We start from the raw sequence: 22,359 nt of genomic DNA, 5'->3' as shown, positions 1-22,359 counted from the left end.
TTCAGAGGCTCATCTTTCTGGTGTAGGTCCCAAGAATTGGGGTATCTGATATGAGTCACAAACTCCTCACTCCTCAAGGACATCCTCTGTATTATGAGATCCTCCTATGGGTCACCACACCTGTGGTAGAGTTTCTTATGAGACTGTGTCTCTGCCTCTCCTACCTATCTACGTGTGGCCCTTTTATCCTTTGTTGTGGAGACACTGTTCAGCTAGTTTTCAGGTTATTTTCAGAGGGAACTGTTCCACATGCAGCTGTAGCATTGTATTCATGGGAGGTGGTGAGTTCGGGGCTCTTCCATGCTGCCATCTCGACCCCAGATCCACAGTCCATACTTTTAACCACATGGAAAATAATACTTTTTTTAAATGTTTTTTATTATATTATGTTAGTCACCATACAGTACATCCCTGGTTTCTGATGTAAAGTTCGATGATTCATTAGTTGCGTATAACACCCAGTGCACCATGCAATACGTGCCCTCCTTACTACCCATCACCAGTCTATCCCATTCCCCCATCCCCCTCCCCTCTGAAGCCCTCAGTTTGTTTCTCAGAGTCCATAGTCTCTCATGCTTCATTCCCCCTTCTGATTACCCCCCCTTTCTTTATCCCTTTCTTCCCCTACCGATCTTCCTAGTTCTTATGTTCCATAGATGAGAGAAATCATATGATAATTGTCTTTCTCTGCTTGACTTATTTCACTTAGCATTATCTCCTCCAGTGCCGTCCATGTTGCAGCAAATGTTGAGAATTCGTTCTTTCTGATAGCTGAGTAATATTCCATTGTATATATGGACCACAGCTTCTTAATCCAGTCATCTGTTGAAGGGCATCTCGGCTCCTTCCATGATTTGGCTATTGTGGACAATGCAGCTATGAACATTGGGGTGCATATGGCCCTTCTCTTTACTACGTCTGTATCTTTGGGGTAAACACCCAGTAGTGCAATGGCTGGGTCATAGGGTAGTTCAATTTTTAACTTTTTAAGGGACCTCCACACTGTTTTCCAGAGTGGCTGTACCAACTTGCATTCCCACCAACAATGTAGGAGGGATCCCCTTTCTCCACATCCTCTCCAACAATTGTTGTTTCTTGCCTTGTCTATCTTTGCCATTCTAACTGGCGTAAGGTGGTATCTCAGTGTGGTTTTGATTTGAATTTCCCTGATGGCTAATGATTTTGAACATTTTTTCATGTGTCTGTTAGCCATTTGTATGTCTTCATTGGAAAAGTGTCTGTTCATATCTTCTGCCCATTTTATGATTTGTTTATTTGTTTCTCGTGTATTGAGTTTGAGAAGTTCTTTGTAGATCTTGGATACCAGTCCTTTATCTGTGGTGTCCTTTGCAAATATATTCTCCCATTCCGTGGGCTGTCTCTTAGTTTTTTTGACTGTTTCCTTGGCTGTGCAGAAGCTCTTTATCCTGATAAAGTCCCATAAGTTCATTTTATCTTTTATTTCTCTTGCCTTTGGAGATGTGTCGTGAAAAAGGTTGCTCTGGCCGATGTCATAGAAGTTGTTGCCTATGTTCTCCTCTAGAATTTTGATGGATTCCTGTCTCACATTGAGGTCTTTCATCCATTTGGAGTTTATTTTTGTGTATGGTGTGAGAGAGTGGTCAAGTTTCATTCTTTTGCATGTAGCTGTCCAATTTTCCCAGCACCATTTATTGAAGAGANATAGAACTTTTTAGAAAAGATTTTATTTATCTATTTGAGAGAGAGAGATCACACACACAGATGGGTGGGGGGAGGGCAGAGGGAGAGGGAGAAGCAAGCTCCCTGCTGAGCAGGGAGTGCAACCTAGGGCTTGATTCCAGGACTCAGAGATCATGATCTGAGCTGAAAGTAGATGCTTAACTGACTGAGCCACCAAGGCAAATAGCAATGATATAGGTCTTTGGTTTTTTTGGTTTTTTTTTTTTTTTTTGAGAGAGATTGCGAGTGCATGAGTGGGGAGCAGGTGCAGATGGAGAGGGAGAGAGAGAATCTTAAGCAAGCTCCATGCCCCAAAGCGGGGCTCAATCTCACAACCCTGAGATCATGACCTGAGTGGAAATCAAGAGTTGGGTGCTTAAGAAACTGAGCCACCCAGGCACCCCTAATATGTTTCTTCTTAACACTTATTCTGAAATGTTATCAAAAGTCTAGAAAATGAAAATCACTGAGCTAGGTGCCAGTGTTATAAAGGTGAATGAGACAATGTTCTTACCCTTAGAGTGGCTGAAAGACCCCTAGGGGAGATGAGATCAATGAAGGAGCGATTTAATGCAATCAGGAAGATCCTAGATAAATTGCTAAGGAGTTCAGAAGGAAAAGAAACTTCTTTCAGCTAGAGAATCAGGAAAGAATTCTGTAAGAAGGTAGCACAACATTCACATTCCCACTGCAAATAACTGGGGGAGGGCGGGGAGACTATACCTTTGTTTTAACAGTATAGCTTCTGCTTAAAAATATTTTATGATAATTCTTTGGGAAAGGATCACTAAGAAAAGCAGTCTCATTACTATAAAGTTTATTTTTGTATTCAAAAGTATATTCCCCAGTCGGATATTTCAATACCCCAGTTTTATTAATCATCACTAGAACAACTAGCAAAAGATCAACAAGGAGACAGGAGAGTTGAATAACACTATAAAACAACTATGTTGACATAAAATAAACAAACCTGTTTAAAAATTTTAAAGAGAAAGGAGAAGAATTTTATTTGAGCCCAAGATACCTGTCCAGGATACACAATCTTCACAAAGAAGAAAGTACTCCAAGGAAGGAACATTTGGTGCAGGGTTACATATGGGTTTTTTACATAAAGAGTTATAAATCATCATAACCAAGAACATTCCAGAAAGTTACAGACTTTACCTTATGTTTTTAGTATGTGCAGCAAGGCTATATGACTTTAATCGTATGAGGACTAGGGTTTGTTTGTTTGTTTTTTTCTTTTTCTTTATGTTTGGAATTTTCCTTTTTGGTAATATTTTTAGTAAAGCAGATACACAATGTGTGCTGGGGACAGAAATTAAGCCCATGCTTAGAGGTTTTGCTTAGTCATTTTGACCTTGGTAAAAGTTAAGGTATAGCTTTCCTGGAAGCCCAGAAGCAGGGCTCACATACATGAAAAGTTGAAAATTTCCTTTATTTTACCAACTAGAATGAATAGATCTATAGAAAATTCTACCCCACAACAGCAGAACACACATTTTCCTCAAGTGCACAAAAAACATTCTCCAAAACAGACTATATGTTAGGCCGGGAAGCAACTCTCAATAAATTTTAAAAGATCGAAATAATAAAAAAGCATGTTCTCTAATCATAATGGAATAAAATTAGAAATCCACAACATAAAGAAATTTGAAAAATTTAAAATATGGAAAAATCAACGTGAACACACACTACTAAATGATGAATGGGACCAAGAAGAAATTACAAGAGAAATTTGAAAATACCCTGAAATGAATGAAAACAAAATACAACAAACCAAAAGTTATGGTATGCCACTAAAGCAGTGCTGAGAGGGAAATTTATGGTTGTAAATGCCTACATTCAAAAACTATGAAAGATCATGAGTCAATAGCCTAATCTTTCATTTTAAGAAACTGGAAAAAAAAAAAAAAGAGCAAACTAAATCCAAAGCAGCCATAAGGAAGGAAATTATAAAGTTCACAGTAGGAAATAAATAAAATAGAGAATAAAAAAACAATAAGGAAAGTCAACTACAGTACAAAGGAAAAAAAGAACAAAAGAAAATCAAACTGAACAAAAATTATTTCTTGAAAAGATTAACAAAATTGACTAATCTTTAGATAGGATGATCAAAATAAAAAGAGAGAAGACTCAAATTACTAAAATCAGTAATAAAATAGAGGTGCTGTGTTTATACTCCTACCACAGTGGAATTTGAATAAAAGTTGAATAAAAGTTCCATTTGCATAATTATGCTAAGTGAAATAAGTCAGTCAGAGAAAGACAAATATCATATGATTTCACTCATGTGTGGAATTTAGGAAACAAAACAAATGAGCATAAGGAAAAGGAGAGAAAGAGGCAAACCAAGAAAGAGACATAACTACAGAGAACACACTGATGATTATCTGAGGTGCAGGGATGGGTGGGCAGATGGGTGAAATAGGTGATGGGGATTAGGGAGTGTACTGTTGTGATGAGCACAGGATGTTGTTTGGTGTGTTGAATCACTAAATCCTATACCTGAAACTAATATTATACTATATGTTAACTAACTGGAATTCAAAGAAAAACTTTTATAAAAAGTTCTATTTACTCCATACCCTCAACAACACTTGTTATTATGAATCTTTTAAACTTTAGTCATCCTGGTAAGCATGCAATATTATTTCATCATAGTTTTCACATAATTTTAAGGGCCATGTAGTAGTTCATTCTGTCAAGATGATAAAATTTTTTAATTTACTAATCCCTCATTGTTGGAGGTTGGTTTTTGTTTTGTTTTTCAATTTTTTACTTTACAAAACACTTGGACGATCATCCTTCAACATAAAATTTTTTTGTGTGCCAATATCAGAAATAAAAAAAAAGTTATCACTATAGATTTTACACATATTAAAAAGATATGGGCGCCTGGGTGGCTCAGTTGATTAAGTGTTGGCCTCAGCCGGTTTTGGCTTAAGTTGTGATCTCAGGGTCATGGGATAGAGCCCCATGTCGGGCTCTGAACTCAAGAGGGAACCTGCTTGAGATTCTCTGTCTCCCTCTCCCTCTACCCCTCTACTGATCTCTCACACTCTCTCTCTAAAATACATAAATCAATCTTTTTTTAAAAAAAAAAGATAACAAGAAAATACAATGAATAGTCTTATGTCAACAAATTCAACAACATAGATGAAATGGAAAGATGCCTTGAAAAATGTAACTTACCACACAAAATAAAACAAAAATCTGAATGATCCAACATTCATTTTGGTAACTGAAATAATTATTAACAACCTTACCAGAAAGAAAGCCCTAGGCCCAAGTAGTTTTACTGGCAAATCCTATCAAACATTTATGGAAGAAATAACACCAAAATTACAAAAACCCTTTCAGACAGTAAAGGAAAAAGTAACACTGGATATTATCAGGTTTTAACCCTTTGCCAATGTGAGAAGTGAAAAATATTTCATGTTACTCTTATTTGTTCTTCACTAGTAAGATTGAAGTTTTTATGTTTACTGGCTTTTCCCATTTTAAAATCTGAATGTTTATCTTTCTCTGACTGATTTTTTAAAAAGTTTACTTATTCAAGAGAGAGGGAAAGCAAGAAAGAGAGTACACGAGATCGGGGGTAGGGGGTAGAGGAAGAGAGAATCTCAAGTAGACTCCCCACTGAGTGTGGAGCCTGACACAGGGCTCAATCCCACAACTAAGAGATCATGACCTGAGCCAAAATCAAGAGTCAGACACCTAACTGACTGAAACTGAGCATAGGATGGTGTGATTATGAAATTAAAAGTCCTCAATTTGCAGTCCTTCCACCTAAATGGTATGGCCAGAATACCTGTTTACCATTAGAGCACTTTTGAGTTAAGCTATCATTGCAAAGATCAGAACTGTGGGAGGAATGGCACTAATCCAGTCATTCTTCTATACTGGAAATCACTTACTAGATTTTCAGCAGTGCGGAGGCACAAGGAAACAGGATAGTTTGGTTTTGATGGAAAAAGGTGATAGTCATATAAAATATGAAAACCATAAAACTCCACAATATAGAGGAGGCCCTGTGTAGCCGGATAAGTGGAGGTAATGAAGCAAAACAAGACCTTTTGGCAAAATATTTCATTACAGACCAGGGCCTCCAGCATATTTGTCTGGGGCATAATCTGTTAAGGGAACCAGAAAAGTAATAAGACAAAGTAACATGCAGTATCATAATTCCTCTCAGAGAGACTGAGAATGTGTGGCTGGAAGTAATTTGGGATACTGTGGAAGAATCCCATAAAAGACACATGAGTGAAACGAGGTAGTTGCTAATCACCCACCTAAGGAAAGTAGAACAGACCAACTGCAAAGCTTTCCTTCTGACTGAGAGGGACATGCAAGTTTGGGGACAGAGCTGCTTTGCTTGGAACTCTGGGGATGAGGCTGCACACTGTCACCAAATCTTTCTTTTTCATCCTTCCGCCATACAGCAAACAGCCTTTCCTCCAAACACATGTTGAACAAGTGTATAAAGAATATTGGTTAAATATTGGTTATAAAAAATTTTGGGCTACCAGAGCGGCTGTACATCTAAGTCTCACCCTGGCTGCAGGAAGGTGGAGAGACGAGAAGTGGAGAGATACCACAGTTTTCATTGTACTCACTTGAATCCTCCAGCTCTCCAGCTTGCTCCCTCCTCCCTTCTTAACAAAACAGAGAGAAAAAGAAGAAAAGGGTGAAAGGCAGAGAATGTATTTGGTTAAAAAACAAACACCAAAACGCCTTTCCCCTGCCTATAAAGTAAGGGTGACAGAGCTCCAACATCTCTTATTCACCATTCCAAAATCTGAGAAGCTCTGAAAAATAAAAGTGCTTTTCATATCTCATTTGGCTGCATAACCTGACCTATCAGGAAGTGAAACAAACTGAGGGTTTCAGAGGGGAGGGGGGGTAAGGGGATGGGTTAGCCCTGAGGGCAAGTATTGCAAGGAGCACTGTGCATTATACACAATAATGAATCATGGAACACTACATCAAAAACTAATGAAGTGCTCCATGGTGACTAACAGCACAGTTTAAAAAAAAAAAAAAAAAAGGAAGTGCAACTATCTATAGTCTTTATTTTTCCTAATCAGTAGGAATATTCATATATTTCAATGCAGAAATATTTATTAGTATGATTTCAAGATGCAACTCCAGGTCCTGCTAGGGGAGTAGCATGATTCCATATACCATATCACCTTTATAAAAACTGAAAAATAATGAATTCTAAAACACATTAGCCATATACATTTCGGGTAAGGGACTTCATCAAGATAAAAAGTTTTTGCACAACAAGGGAAACAGTCAACAAAACCAAAAGACAACAGACAGAATGGGAGATTTTTGCAAATGACATATCAGATAAAGGGATAGTATCCAAAATCTATAAAGAACTTATCAAACTCAACACATAAAGAACAAATAGGCAGAGTACATGAACAGACATTTCTCCAAAGAAGACATCCAAACGGCCAACAGACACATGAAAAAAGTGCTCAACATCGCTCGGCACCAGGGAAATACAAATCAAAATCAAAATGAGATACCACCTCACACCTGTCAGAATGGCTAAAATTAACAAGTCAGGAAAGGAGAGATGTTAGCAAGGATGCAGAGAAAGGGGAACTCTCTAAACATGGTTGGTGCGAATGCAAGCTGGTGCAGCCACTCTGGAAAACAGCAGGGAGGTTCCTCAAAAAGCTGAAAATAGAGCTACCCTATGACCCAGCAATTGCACTTCTGGGTATTTACCCCAAAGATACAAATGTAGTGATCTGAAGGGGGCACCTGCACGCCAATGCTTATAGCAGCAATGTCCACAAGAGCCAAACTATGGAAAGAGCCCAGATGTTCATTGACAGATGAATAGATAAAGAAGATGTGGTATACATATACAATGTAATATTACACAACCATCAAAAAAACCAAAATCTTGCCATTTGCAGCCACGTGGATGGAACTAGAGGGTATTATGCTAAATAAAATAAGTCAATCAGAGAAAGACAATTATCATATGATCTCACTGATCTGTGGAATTTGAGAAACAAGGCAGAAGATCATAGGGAAGAGTGGAAAAAAATGAAACAAGACGAAACCAGAGAGGGAGACAAACCATAAGAGACTCTTAATCTCAGGAAACAAACTGAGGGTTGCTGGAGTGGAGGGGGTAGGGGAATAGGATGGCTGGGTGATGGACATTGGGGAAGGTATGTGTTGTGGTGAACACTGTGTATTGTGTAAGACTGATGAACCACTGATCTGTACCCCTAAAAAAATAATACATTATATGTTAATAATAATAAAAAAAGATTTTATATATAAAAAATAAATAAAATAAAATGTTAAAAAAGAAATAATATTCAAAGGTATTTCATAAGCTGCAAATGAGAAAATGTTCACAAAGCACCCAGAACAGTGCCTGACATCTGACATTTTCTTCTGCCCGTGTTTTGCTTGTGTGAATAAGGAGCCCTTCTTCAGAAATTAGCTCCAGGGAGGTTAATGGGGGTCAGATATTACAAATGAGGTATTGAGTGAAAATTCTGCAACTTATATAACAGACATAGATATAACTTATATCCAGAGTTCTTAAAGAAGAAAAAAGACCAAACTTGGTAGGAAAATAGGCAAAATACATGAATAAGTTTACAGGAAAAGATAAAACAAATGTTCCTTAAACATTAAAAAAAAAAAAAAAAAACTGAGGGTTACAGAACAGAGGGAATGGAGGGATGGGGTAACCGGGTGATGGGTATTGAGGAGGGCACATGTGGTGATGAGCACTGGGTGTTATACGCAACTAATGAATTGTTGAACACTACATCAGAAACTAACAATGTACTATATGTTGGCTAATTGAACATAATAAATAAATAAACAAACAAACAAACAAACCACCCTTGGGCTCCTAGGTGGCTCAGTCAGTTAAACATCCGGCTCTTGATTTTGGCTCAGGGATGATCTCAGGGTCATAAGAGCCCCATGTCGGGCTCTGTGTTCAGCAAGGAGTCTGCTTGGGATTCTCTCTCCCTCTCCCTTTGCCCCTCCCCCTGCTAGTTCTCTCTCAAATAAATAAATCTTTTAAAAAAACACAAAAATTGTAATGTTAAATTTGATTTGGAAATTGTTTTTCCCAGTTCTGTGTACTAAAAAGGTCCTCAAAACAATGGCATCTAACAGTAATGAAACAACATAGAGCCTAGATCATGACTTCTAAATACCATTTCTTATTCAAGGAGATCCTATGAGACACTGATGTTCCCACGTATAGAGCAGAGCAAACACCAGGTAAGCCTGGGACCTCTTGTTAGATCAGAAAGTAAAGAAGTAATGAAATAATGATGGGGGCATGTCAGAGGGACACAAAAGTCTGTTAAAAGGGCTCTCATTGATCAAATTTGAGAAATGTAGGCATCAAAAAGAATAATCACTGCAACTGGTTAAAACATTGAAGTTTTAAAATTCCATGACTCAATAGTAATACAGGGGGTAGGAGGAGGAAGGAAAGTTCTTTTTAGAGCAAATGGCAGTTAGTAAATGTAGAAAAATGACAGAATTTGGAAATCAACATTTTGTAACCTCCAATGCAGCGATTGATTGAGATAAGGATCATTTTTGGACACTGTATCTTCTAAATGAAAGTTATTAGGAAATAGGATATTCACAAAGACCCAAGTATTATCCCACAAATTACATGCTTACCTAAACATACCTTTAATTGAAAAATGTGTCTTACACCATCTAAACCAAGTAAACCCATTTAATATCATGAACAGCAGAACAATCTGACAGCATATGCCTAGTGACATGATGCAATGTATTGTACGTGGATTGCCTATGAAATGTTCTTGTCAAAAATATTGATTCTGGAATCTGATCTATTCCAATATAAACCTAATCTCCAATTCACATTAACAAGTTAAATGATACCATGAGGGTCTTAGTCCATTTGGGAAGCCATAATAAAATACCACACACTGGGTGGGCTTATAAACAATAGAAATTTATTTCTCACGGTTCTGGAAGCTCGAAGGTCGAGATCAGAGTGCCACATTGTTGAGTGTGGGCCCTCTTCTCATATCCTCACACAGCGGAAAAGGCAAGAAGGCTCTCGGGCCTCTGTCATAAGAGGAGGGGAAATCCTCATTAACGTAAACTATTAGCCTCAAAACTAGTAGGCTCAATTAAACTATTAGGTCATCCCTAATAACCTCCCCAAATTCCCACCTCCTAATACCATCACCTCAGGGGTTAGGATTTCAACATATAAATTTGGGGTGGGGGATGCAAATATTCAGACCACAACAATGAGGAAACAATCACACACATGCAGTATGTGAGATATTCAACAAGACAAAGGCAATGTCATGGGAATAAAAGCAGAAGAATTCCTCCAGGTTCGAGAAGACCAACAAGACATAACAACAAAATGCATTACATGGATCTTGTTTGGACCCTGGATCTTAAAAAAAAAGACTATAAAAGACATTTTAAGATAATTGAAGAATTTTCAGTGTGGAATGGATATAAATGACATTCAGAAACTATGGTTAATTGTCTTAGGTGTGAAAACAGTATTACTGTTATACAGGAGAATGTCCTTGTGTTTTAAGGATGAATGCAGAAGACTTTAAATGTGAAGAGAGTAATGTCTACAACTTACTTTCAAATTGTTTAGAAAAAAAATGTGTGTGTGTATACATATATAAACATATGTATATATTCATATGTATATGTTTGTGTATATATGTAAATAATGAGAGAAATAATGCAAATAAGGTAGCAAGTTAAAGTATGCCAAAATGATTCTGATTCTAAAGATCTCCAAAACATACTTTGAAAACCATTAAGCTAGGCAATGTTCAAATTAGTATTTGATGTAATTAGATGGTGGCTGGTGGAAGCTCCTAGAAGCCAAAGTATAATCCATCTCTCCATCTGTGTCTCTCCTAGTGCCTCAATCATGGTAATATGTGAGCTTTCTTAATGAAGCTTCATGAATGGACTTGTTCCCACTGGTTCTCTTGTCTGGCATGTTGTGAAAGCTTTTATAATCTTAGCTCCTGCTTTATTTCTCCTGCTTTATTTGTTTTTAATCTTACATTAAAAAAGACTTCCCTCATCTTGTGTATCAATACAGAGAAAGTCTGATCTGCCTCAGAGACGTGTCTCAGGAAAATCAGTAATTCTTGACTGCAGTTGAGGTGTGGGAGCAGGTGACTTTTTCCTTTGACTTCACAACCTCTCAAGGTAAATAGATTATTATTTCCTTCTCTTCTGTAAGCTAAAGGGTCTGGAACTCTATAGTGCCCTCTACTTCTAAAGGTCCATCCCTCAACACCAACTGATCCGAGAGAAAACTGTACAATGAGAGAGCATGAACAACTTCCTGAAACATGAAAATAAAATACACACACTTTTATACAATATTTTAGAAGAGTAGGATGGTATAGTGGAAGAGATCAGAATTTATGTTTATGGCCCAGAGGAGGGAAGGATGGAGGCAGGGAGACTGTGAAGGAGGTCCCTTCCCCCATTCTTATACAACAGCAAGAGGGACAGAAAGAAAATGGCAAATTTAAGTGGCATTTGAGTGGTATATTCTTTTTAAACATATTTGCTGAAATCCCACAAAATACAAGGTAATTTTATGTATGGCATATCATTTTTTAAAAAGATTTCATCTATTTATTTGAGGAAGAGAGAGCATAAGCAGGGGGGAGGGGCAGAGGGAGAGAGAGAAGCAGACTCCCCACTGAGCAGGGAGCCCAACATGGAGCTAGATCCCAGGACCCCGAGATCACGACCTAAGCCAAAGGCAGACACTTAACTGACTGAGCCACCCAGGCGTCCCTCTCCCTTTATTTTTATACAGTTTTTTGAGATAGGAACTATTAGTGTCCTGACTTTATTAACAGGCTTGGGGAATTAAATGGTTTTCCCTGATAAGCTGCTGAGTCAATTCAAACTCAAACTTCTGACTTCAAGTCCCACATGTTTTCTTCTTAATGTTCATTAGACAGAGTAGTTTAAGGGAAAGAAAGCTCAATGCTTTCCAACCCAAGAACCTTCAGAATGATGGTAACCAGTAAGAGAAAAGAAGTAGGGGCAAAGGGAAACTAGATAGGGCTAAGGCCATAGTATACAATGATCACAATAAACAATAGATATTTATCCAGCGCTTCTTCTCCTTTCTCCCTATAACAAATTGTTAAACAATATAAATTGTGTAAAGGGGCATGAGACATACAGAAGCCACAAGCCTTGCTTATAAGGAAATGATTGTTTTGTGAATACTTCATAAGAACTGATTGTTAAAATGATGTCATACAATGATGTCAGTGAATGGCAGACAAGAATAATTATTCAACAAATGTCTAAGGTACTTACCTTAGAACAGATACTGTTCTAAGCCCTGGGCATACGATAGCAAATCAGATAAAGGCTCTACCTTCATAGATCTCATATAATAGGGAGGACATAGGCATTAAAGAAGCAAACAAATCAGCGATAGATCAAATACCAGCAAGTGTTAGAAAGGAAATAAAGCAGGATGAGGGGCGACCATGTGACACTCCGAAAATGTGACATTTGAGTTGATACCTGATGAACAAGAATCAGTTATATGAAAATTTGAGTTGATGCACTCCAGGCTAAGGGAACAGTGCATGCAAAGGCCCTGAAGTAGGAACAACTTTTGGCATGTTCAATGAACAAAAAAGATGCCTGGAGCATGGTGAGCAAGGGAGAAAATGTGATGGTAGGTGAGGCTGGAGAGGTGAGCAAGAGTAAGAATATGAAGAGTAGTGGTTCTCAAAACCTCTCTGTTCATTAGACTCACTAGAGGTGATTTCTGAAAATACAGATGACTGGGTCCCCTCTCTCAGAGAATCCGATTTAATTGGTCTGAGGTGGGACTCAGACACAGGTGCTTTGAAAAACATCCTGGAGATTCTGAAAGACATCCAAGGTTCAGGCTTTAAAATACTAAGACTTCCAGAGAGTCTGAAGTAAAGAGAATACATGTGTAAGATTGAGGGTGGACACAGAAAATTAGAGAAATTTAAACAAAGTAAGCTGAAGAATCATTTCAAAAGAACTGCTCTTTCAAGAACATCCTCCACAGAGAAATGTGAACAATCTTAATTGCCTGACCTCCTGAGAACATAAAAGCATTGCCTGCCAAGAAAACTTAGCCCAAGAGGCACCAACTCATAAAATATCAAGACATTCCAACTTTCAAGCTAGCTAACGTGTATTGAATCTGAATGTGCCAGACGTGGTGTGCTCGGCACCTCTGTACAGAATTTCATTTTATCTTCACAATAATTTCATCCTATCTGGTAAATATTTTAGAGATGATAATACTAATCTTGGAGAGACTAAGTGTTTTACATAACGCCACACAGCCCCTAAGTGGCAGAGCTGAAATTTGAACTCAGTTCTCTCTGATTCCAAAAAGTCTATGATTGTCACCACTCTCCTCTACGTGAATTCTAGTTTGCTAAGGTTACAAAATGGTCTGTCTTTACCTTTTTTAAGTACTGCTCCTCTAGGAAAGTTCTTTTGGGTTATGTTATGAAAGACTTTCAGAAATAGAAAGAATCTAACATATTCTGGTAAAAGGACAACTATGGTAGTCATTACCCAACTACCCAACCCCCAAGTAATGCGAGAATATGCACTCTGGCCAAGTGACAAGTTCTGGCCAATGAATGGGAATGATGTCTATCATTTCTAAGCTAGAACATATAATTGCTCACTCTTCCACACCTACTGGCAACCCTTCAAATAATGGTTGTTCCCTCAGCCAGGTCACAGAAGACCCATGAAAGGCAAGTAGCAAGCGCAAAAAATAAGCAAACCTTTGTTGTTCTATACACCAGGGAGATCTGGGTGGTTATTTGATATTCGGCATAGCATAGTTTATCCTGGTACAAACTGGATTCTCTCTCAGTTTTATCAGGGAGGATAAATTACTGGTCCTACTAGGGAGGACAATTCACTAGTTCTATTTATGTAAGATACAGGCCTGCGAAGACCATGTGTATGCATGTATATGTATGTGCATGTGTGTGTGTATGTGTATGTTGCTAATAAGTACATTCAAAATTAAAAACTCCAAGTCCATTAGTGGAAAACACTCCTCTAAATATTCTTTCAGTATGATCAGTTATTCAACCTGACAAGGCAGTTGATAAATGAAAAACCAAATAATAGCCACATTCAGACCACAAACACTTCCCTGGAAGGAAAAAGTGTATGTGAGCCAAGCAAGGGCAAAAAGAAGGACTCCCAAAAAAAGAGCCTACCCATATTAATGTTTCTGTGGGAGAAATACATGAATTCAGTCAACAAATACTGGGAAAGCTACTATGTGCTAGGCATTATCCAAAGTGCTATCCCTCCTTTCATGAAGCTTATATTCCAAAGGAGTAAGGGAGGATAATGACATGGCTCCAAAGACACTTAATTGTGCCAGTATGTTCTCTTCTTATTTCTCATGATCTGAGCATCCATCCGAACAAATGAGAAATGTGGTCAGCCCAAAACCTCCTTCTTGACTCAACATTTAGGGGAAAGTGTGAAGCAATACGTGTGATAAACTAACCTACACTGTCTGCGGCCCTGAAATGCAGGTCACTAATTTGGCTTAAACTCTCAAATACTGGTTTTCATTTCCCTTCATAGGAAACAATAGCTCTTTCTTCTTCTGGCTGCACCTGGTGCCCTGCCCACTGGACTAGAGAAAGAAATGGAGTCAAGGTTTTGATCATTACACCTGGCATCTAAGGTTCCCTCACCCCCTTGGGAATCCCTGAAGAAATGACTCTCCCTAGGGCAATTATCCATTCAGGCCAGAAGGCTCAGGGGGTAGAGTTTAAAGTCAACACCATTTTTTACTCTAACTGGTATGTTTGCATGAAAATACTGCAACTCAAGGTCAGCTATGGTTTAATGTATGTGTCATCTCATCCAAGGGTGAGAAAGACAGTAACAAACCCACCTCATTTCTTTAATTCTACTCTGAGCTGTGTGAATCTGCAACGCGTATATGCCCAGGATCCTGCACAGAGTCTGGTACAAAGTATGTTAATGAGTAAATATTTGAGGAATAAATGTATCCTAAATAACCATAGGGGGGTGTGTGTGTGTATATTTCAGTTTATAATCTTACTTTAAAAATTTGTTAGTCCAAAAAATTCATTAGTCACCATTACAGGTTGCAAGAGCACCAACTCAATAGGCTGACAATTGATGACAATAACACAGAGAAAGAATCAAGTATTAAAATACGTGGCCTGAGGCAACTACTTAAACTCTCTGAGTTCCAGTTTCCTCATTTATAAAGTAGTACCAGTTGTACCTACTTCATAGGACTTTTGTGAGGATTACTTGAAATAACAGCATATGAGATCTCAGGAAATTATAAACTGCTGTACACATGTAAAGGATAGCTGTTATTACCATGTAAACAGTTTTTTTTTTTTTTAAGATTTTATTTATTTATTCGACAGAGATAGAGACAGCCAGCGAGAGAGGGAACACAAGCAGGGGGAGAGGGAGGGGAAGAAGCAGGCTCATAGCAGAGAAGCCTGACGTGGGGCTCGATCCCACAACGCCGGGATCACGCCCTGAGCCGAAGGCAGACGCTTAACCGCTGTGCCACCCAGGCGCCCCTACCATGTAAACAATTTCTGTGCAAAACAGATCTCTGAGGATTTTTAGACTCCTCACATTTGGATTGTTGTGCTTATACAACCCTGAGGAGTGATTCAACATTCCCAGCCTCTGATCCAAGCAGTTTACCTAAGTGGGTAAGTATAGCTTCTCTATTCTGATATGATGTGCAATCTCCCCCTTAAAACCTATGCTGGATTATAATTACCATCTCACTTGTCAGGGATGAAGTATGCTCCCTAAAGGCCCAGCTAATGGTCCAAGCTGCATTGTTCATACAGTCCCCGAGGTCTTCTGCATAACAAGGTCCCTGGTGATTGTCAACACTGGAAGAAATCTTGGCCCTTCCAAAGGAACCATTAGAGCACTGGTAGCAATTTAACAGTGGTGGCTTTTTATCTTTCCTTCCTAGCTTAAGTAAAAGGCTCCCATAGGACACCTGTGTAACCAAGTAAGAAAGCATAGAATACATAGTACCCCTTGTAGGAAGGAGAATTCAGCTCTTACAATCCAAACAAAGCATTCAAAGACCTCAGAGATGTTCAAAGAACCAAATGGATCCCAAGTGACTATGGCTGGATGACTGCACTCCAAATTTTGGATGAAAGCACTAAGGAGAGAGAATAACTAAGAAGTGGAATTCAGGAGTGAGTTGTCCGGGAATTAATTTTTTTCATGACATCCTTGGGAGAGAATACTGAGTACTATCTCATATCCCCAGGTCCTGGCCCTGATATTGGTGTATAACAAGGATTTAATAGGTGACACAGATAGCTAGGATTGTCTGCCTAGCAACCAACTTCTGAGAATAGCCTTTCTCCTCAACTATATGACTATCATGACAGTGTCCATATGGAGAAACCTGAAAAACACTACCTCAGCCAAGTGATCAAGGTTAACATCATCAGTGACAAGTCACGTTAATAGCACGTATCCTTGATATGGTGCAATGAGAATGGCATTTCACTGCTCTGACCTTCTTCCCCAACACCAGTGACCCCAGTCTAACCACGGGAAAAACATTCCCTGGAACTCTCTGTACTGTCTTTGCAACTTTTCTGTGAATTAAAACTATTCTAAAGTAAGAATTATTATTACAATTTTATTTAGGGAAATAAAGAATGGATTAAATCTGTTTTTTAAAAAGTACTGTATGAAAATCATTGTGGAATGGGAAACAATGGTAGGTATTGCCAATATGATGCCAAGATTTGAGGAAGTTGTGCAGGGTCTAACAGGTAGATACCTCCTATCAGGAAAAAATTGTGCTTTCTGAGGTATGGGATAAAATAATTTTCTTAAAAAAAAAAAAAAGGGGGAGCTGAGGAGGGCCACCTGGGGGGCTCAGTGGGTTAAGCATCTGCCTTCGCCTTAGGTCATGATCCTGGAGTCCTGGGATTAAGCCCCATGTCAGGCTCCCTGCTCAGTGGGGAGTCTGCTTCTTCCTCTCCCTTTTCTCCTCTAGCTCCGCTCCTCCTCCCTGCACCACCCCCCTCCTTGCTCATGCTAGTACTTTCTTCTGTGTCTCTCTCTCAAACAAATAAAATTTTTAAAAAAAAGGGAACTGAGGAAATGAAGATAAATACAAAGTAGAGTAGAAAAGCAAGATAAAAAACTAGAGTAAGATAAGGCCATAAAACACATGCCACAAAGACCTCTCCATTTGCTAGAAGTGTGTCAGAAATTTGGCTAGATCTTTCCGCCAACGAGCTGAAAGAGAAAAGGAAGCACGATTGGGCACAATGAATGTCCATGCAACAAATACACACCAGTTGCCTAGAAAAATCCCACTTTTTCCTGATATTTAGGCCAGAGAAAGTTTTCTCCTGTATCTTTCTGTGAACATCATCTTCAATTATCATTCCCATGCCAAATTCAGCAATAAATTTCTCTTTGGTTCGTTTCTATGCCCAAGGCAATACAGCATTTCAGCAGTGTACAATTTGATAAAAGCAAATTCTATGAGGGTTTAGGGGCAGAGACACAACTGGACCACATCGACAAAGTTCAGATAGTCTGCTGAGGTGGGAGTTGGATTAACATCCTCTTCAGAAAGTTGAGGAAACTGATAAGGACCATATCACCTCTCCACAGAGACAGGCCAAGGGGGAGCGAATAATCACTGGACACTCCAATAGTTCAGGCTATTCACTAGGAGCAGAGGTGTCACAGATGAATTATACATGCACCTGTCCTGAAGGACATTACATTCTAGGGAAGAGATATGTAAAGAAGTTAGTCACCAAAGTGTTGCATGTGGCATGTGAATGGGTTTAAAGAGGGAGTAGTTGATTATACCCTGGCAGTGGTGAGGAAGGCGATATATATAAGCCAGAAACTGACATTCACAAAGGTACAAGCAGGCAAAGTTTAAGGGGAATCTCTTGCACTGTTGATGAATACAAACTGGTATGGCCACTCTGGAGAACAGTTTGGAGGTTCCTCAAAAAGTTAAAAATAGAAAACCCTATGATCCAGCAATTGCTCTACTAGGTATTTATCCAAAGGATACAAAAATGCAGATTTGAAGGGGTATATGCACCCAGATGTTTATAGCAGCATTATTAACAGTAGCCAAACTATGGAGACAGTCCACATGTCCATCAACTGATGAATGGATAAAGAAGATGTTGTATATATATTACTCAGCCATCAAAAAGAATGAAATCTTGCCATTTGCAATGACGTGGATGGAGCTAGCGTGTATTATGCTAGGTGAAATAAGACTGTTAGAGAAAGACAAATACCATAGATCTCACTTATAAATGGAATTTAAGAAAGAAAACAGATGAACATATGGGAATAGGAAAAAGAAAAAAAGGAGAGAGGGAAACAAGTCATAAGAGACTTTCAATAAGAGAACAAACTGAAGGTTGATGGAAGGAGATGCTGGAGGGTGGGGGAGATGGGCTAGATGGGTAATGGATATTAAGGTGGGCACTTGTGAGGAACACTGGTGTTGTTATGTAAAGGATGACACACTAAATTCTACTCCAGAAACCAATATTGTACTCTATGTTAACTAACTAAAATTTAAATTTTAAAAAATGAGGAAAAAAAAAAAAGAATATATTGATCAGCCAAACCACAGGAAAATCCAGGTACAGCTGGGCTTCTCCATGTTGTGGTCCCTTTCTGAGATGCCTGTTAGCTCTCCTTTCCACCTACTCATAGTCTTGCCATCCTCCAAGGCCCAATTCAAATTTCATCTCCTCCAGGAACATCTCTGCACCTAACCCGCATACCAGTTCAGCCTGTGTTGAGCTCTATTGTTTTCTGTAGGACTAGGAGAATAGAATGCTGGGGGAGGGGGGGGAAGGATGTCACCTCCTAATGAGCACTATTATTTGTTGAGCCCGTGCTATTGGCCAGGTGCTTTCTTCCCTCTTATGATTACATCAGACCCACCAAGATAAACTAGGATAATCTCCCCATCTCAAGGTCCTTAACTTAATCACATCTGCAAAGTCCTTTTTCCCCCGGATAAGCTAACATATTCACAGTTTTTGGAGGTTAGGACATGGATATCTTTGGAGAGCCTTTATTCAGTCTACCAAACTGGTCTTAGCCTCGGGACTTCATTCGTTAAAGGACCAAGGAGCCCTGTTGATGTCTGAGCCCATGAGAGATACACTCTTCTGGATATCATGTGGGGTACCAATGAATACTGAAGGTGAAAAATGTCACTGTCTGATCACTGTCATCAACAAGCAACACTTAGGCACAGACTTCACTAAACTCAATTCCTGTTCCCAGCAACTGACATGCACAAAGGTACAAGCAGGCAAAGTTTATGTCCAAACCAGTCAGCAACACTGTCTCAAAATTATTTCCAAATGAGATCATGTCAGGACGCACACCTTGTAGTGGCTAGCGCATAGTCAATGCTCAATAAAACCCAGGAGTTTGAAGGATTTCTCATAATATACTCTAATCAATGAGTTGAGACTTCAGTTATGATTCCATTAGCTGTCCTTTGCCAGGATGCCAGGCTATATCCAGCTATGCCACAGAGTCAAGCATGCCGATATTCCAGGCTACTTGAAAATCATGAGAGACTCTGATAATAGGCCATTGAGCAGTATGGATCTTGATATCATCAGCTCCATGGACAAGAATAATCCGCTAATGTGCTGGGGCTTAGCACTGAACTGTAAGAGGAAGTTGCTCCTGCATTTCCTCTCTCCCCTCCCAGCTGTGTCTTATAAATTGCTGTTGCTTTAACCACAGGTTGTCCAGAGAAACATCAACTCTCCTCCCACAGGATTATGATCCTCCCAACTGTGCACCAGAGACTCGGGACTATAATGGCATAGATGCAACCAAAAGAAAAGAAGGAAGGAACCAATTTTTTGGCAGATACGGAGCTGAGTCTTTGTGAAGAAGCTGAAGCCCTTTCTGGATCAATAATACCATTTTCTGGTAAGGAAAAAATGCATGTGGTAACATGTAAGTGATTCTAGTGAATGAGAAGTTGTGAAAGTGTGTTTAAATGTATAGAACAGAGCACTAAGAGTCCCATTGTCTTGCCGTACTTGGATAACTGCTGATTCAACCCTGGATAAATGTCCCTTTGACAGGAAAATGGACTGTTCTACTTTACTAAAGTTGATAGAAATATAGCAAAAATCTGTGATAGCATTTCCTTGCATTGGCTTTGGAGACAACAAATGCAGGCTGCAATTTGTTCTGCGTGTTCCATGAATGGCTTTTGTTAACTTCTCACCTCTCAGAACCTCAGTCACTTTATAGGTAAAACAAAATGCCTAGGGTGCCTGGGTGGCTCAGTCTGTTAAGTGCCTGGACTCTTGATTTCAATTCAGGTCATGATCTCAGGGTTATGATCTCAGGATTGTGAGATCAAGCCCCATGTCGGACTTCTCAGCCTAGCCTGGAGCCCACTTAGGATTATTTCTCTCCTCCCTCTACCCTCACCCCACTCCACTCACTGTCTCTTTCTCTCTCTCTCTAAAAATTAAAAAATAAAAATAAAACAAAATGCCTGCCTCCGAAGGATGTTGAGAGAATTAAACAAGATGGTGCATAAAAAATACAGTGTTGAGTACATACCAATTGCTCAAACATCTTTCCACTGGTAAAGTTTCCCTTAACACACTGGAAATCACTAAGACTTTAGAAATCACCTACTGAAATTCTCTCACTAAAAAGTGATAGCTTCTGGAAATATTTTGTTAACATGTGTATATGCAGATTTCTACATAGATGATGTCTTGACCTAAGAGTCAGTGATTCTCATATTTGACCCTGGAATCATATGAACTTCCCACAGGATCCAAAGTCAGGAAATGGCTGTGTTCAATGCAAAATGGCGGCTCTTCAGAGTTTCAAGGTCTCCCTAAAGACCTATCTGTACAAATCTACTCAGAAAATCAATAGTAGACCAAAGAGATAGAAAGAAGAAATGTTACTGGCAAAAAAATTTCACAGTTTAATTGAAAAATCCTACTCTGTGATATCTTGATTAGTATTTTATTAGTAATGATTATGTTTGCATATGCAAGACCTATTTCACTGATTATGCACATAATGCAGGTAATGCTGAAGTGTATATTCAGATCAGATCTATTTTATGATATTTAGTTTTAGATTTGTTGGTATGTTAATCTGATGATATGGCAAATTTATCTATGGAGGTATGGGAAATCAGAACGATTCATGAAAAATGATTTTTCAATCTGGAGGAGAAGATGAAGGAGATTTGCATTAAAAACTATCTGCTCTATTATCTGCACTATTTTCCTTAGGAAGCAAGAATGTCCCAGGTGTCCCATGTCTTGATAATCTTTCCAGTTCATTATTAAACTGGGACCAAAAAAGGTCAAAATGATGGAAGTGAAGACTAGAATGCTTCAGACTGATGGGGGCTGAGCCTGGAGCCTGGAGCACAGTGACAGGGCATTAAAAGAGGCAAAAATAAGTCGCCAAAATGTTGGTGGCTCTGATCCAATAGCTTTTCTAGTTTTTTGGAATATCAAACAGTGAAAGCCTCTGCCATAAACAATTGTGAAGATTGATTTTTAACATGCAACGTTTACTGAGTCCTAGCTACCCACCAGGCACCGTGCTAAGGTGCTTACTTAAACGCCACAACTAGCCAATGAAGAAGGTACTACCATTACTCTTATTGCACAGATGAAATGAAACTTGGAGATATTAAGCAATTAGGCAAAGGACATCCAGAGAGGCAAGTATGAATGCAAGTATGTGTGTCGTATAAGTGCACGTGCACACATGCATGCGTGTGCATGTGTGTGCGTGTGTGTGTGTGTTTAGGAAAGAAAGGGGTCTCACTTTCAGCAAAACACTAAATTATAAGCATGGCCCCCACTACTTTCCCTCTCCCCACCCTTCTCTACTCTTGCTACCTCCACCACACTTGCCCAGGTGGTCTTTCTTCTTTCTTCCTTGACATAATGGAGATTTTAATACCAATGGTATTGCTAGAAATAGCTCTTCCTGGGCTATGGTAAATTGCATTTGCACCAAATGGGCCTCTTGCTTCTCCAGATGTCACTCTGAGCAGCAAAGAAGGTTTGACAACAACGAGGGGATGGTACACCCTGCACCCTTTGTTTCGCTGTTTATGTTATTACCATGCCGCAGACTCAGGCACTCTTTGCACCTGCAGATTTTCCATTCCATACAAGGCAACTAAGTAGGACTGAAAGGCAAAAAGATAAGGGTATTCATCTTCAGCAAGAAACCTTTATCAAAGAAGGCAACACAAAGGAGGCTGAATAGCAGGGGGGTTGAGTACACAAGCTCTGAGGTCAGACCATAAGGGTCGAAACCTGGCCTCTGCCACTATGAGATTGAGGACCTTGGGCAAGTTACTTAAGTCTACATAGGTCTCAGTTTCCTAATCTATAAAAAAGGGATAATAATGGCACCAACCTCACAGGTTTGTCATGAATGCTAAATAATATCAGGAATGCAGAATGCCTGGTCTACAGCAAACAC

At 39.1% G+C, this 22,359-nt stretch overlaps 1 protein-coding gene across 3 annotated transcripts in view; it reads right to left on the bottom strand.

Moving 5' to 3' along the window:
• Nucleotides 1–8,733: 8,733 nt before the first annotated feature.
• The window catches only part of THUMPD1 (THUMP domain containing 1), a 45,088-nt gene continuing 31,462 nt past the window's right edge, over nt 8,734–22,359 (bottom strand). The window contains exons 6-7 of one of the 3 annotated variants that reach the window (XR_004628469.1): nt 21,993–22,060; nt 8,734–9,816 (exon numbers count right to left, since the gene is read on the bottom strand). The gene's annotated coding sequence lies outside the window, so the exon portion shown is untranslated. Of the gene's footprint in view, nt 9,817–18,183; nt 22,061–22,359 lie in introns of those variants that run through there. The other 2 variants (XR_004628470.1, XR_002144302.2) reach the window with 2 other exon arrangements.

This window comes from Ailuropoda melanoleuca, chromosome 10 (assembly GCF_002007445.2).
Source record: "Ailuropoda melanoleuca isolate Jingjing chromosome 10, ASM200744v2, whole genome shotgun sequence".
In the NCBI taxonomy this organism is placed as follows: Eukaryota; Metazoa; Chordata; class Mammalia; order Carnivora; family Ursidae; genus Ailuropoda; species Ailuropoda melanoleuca.
This window is presented reverse-complemented; position numbering and strand designations above follow the sequence as displayed.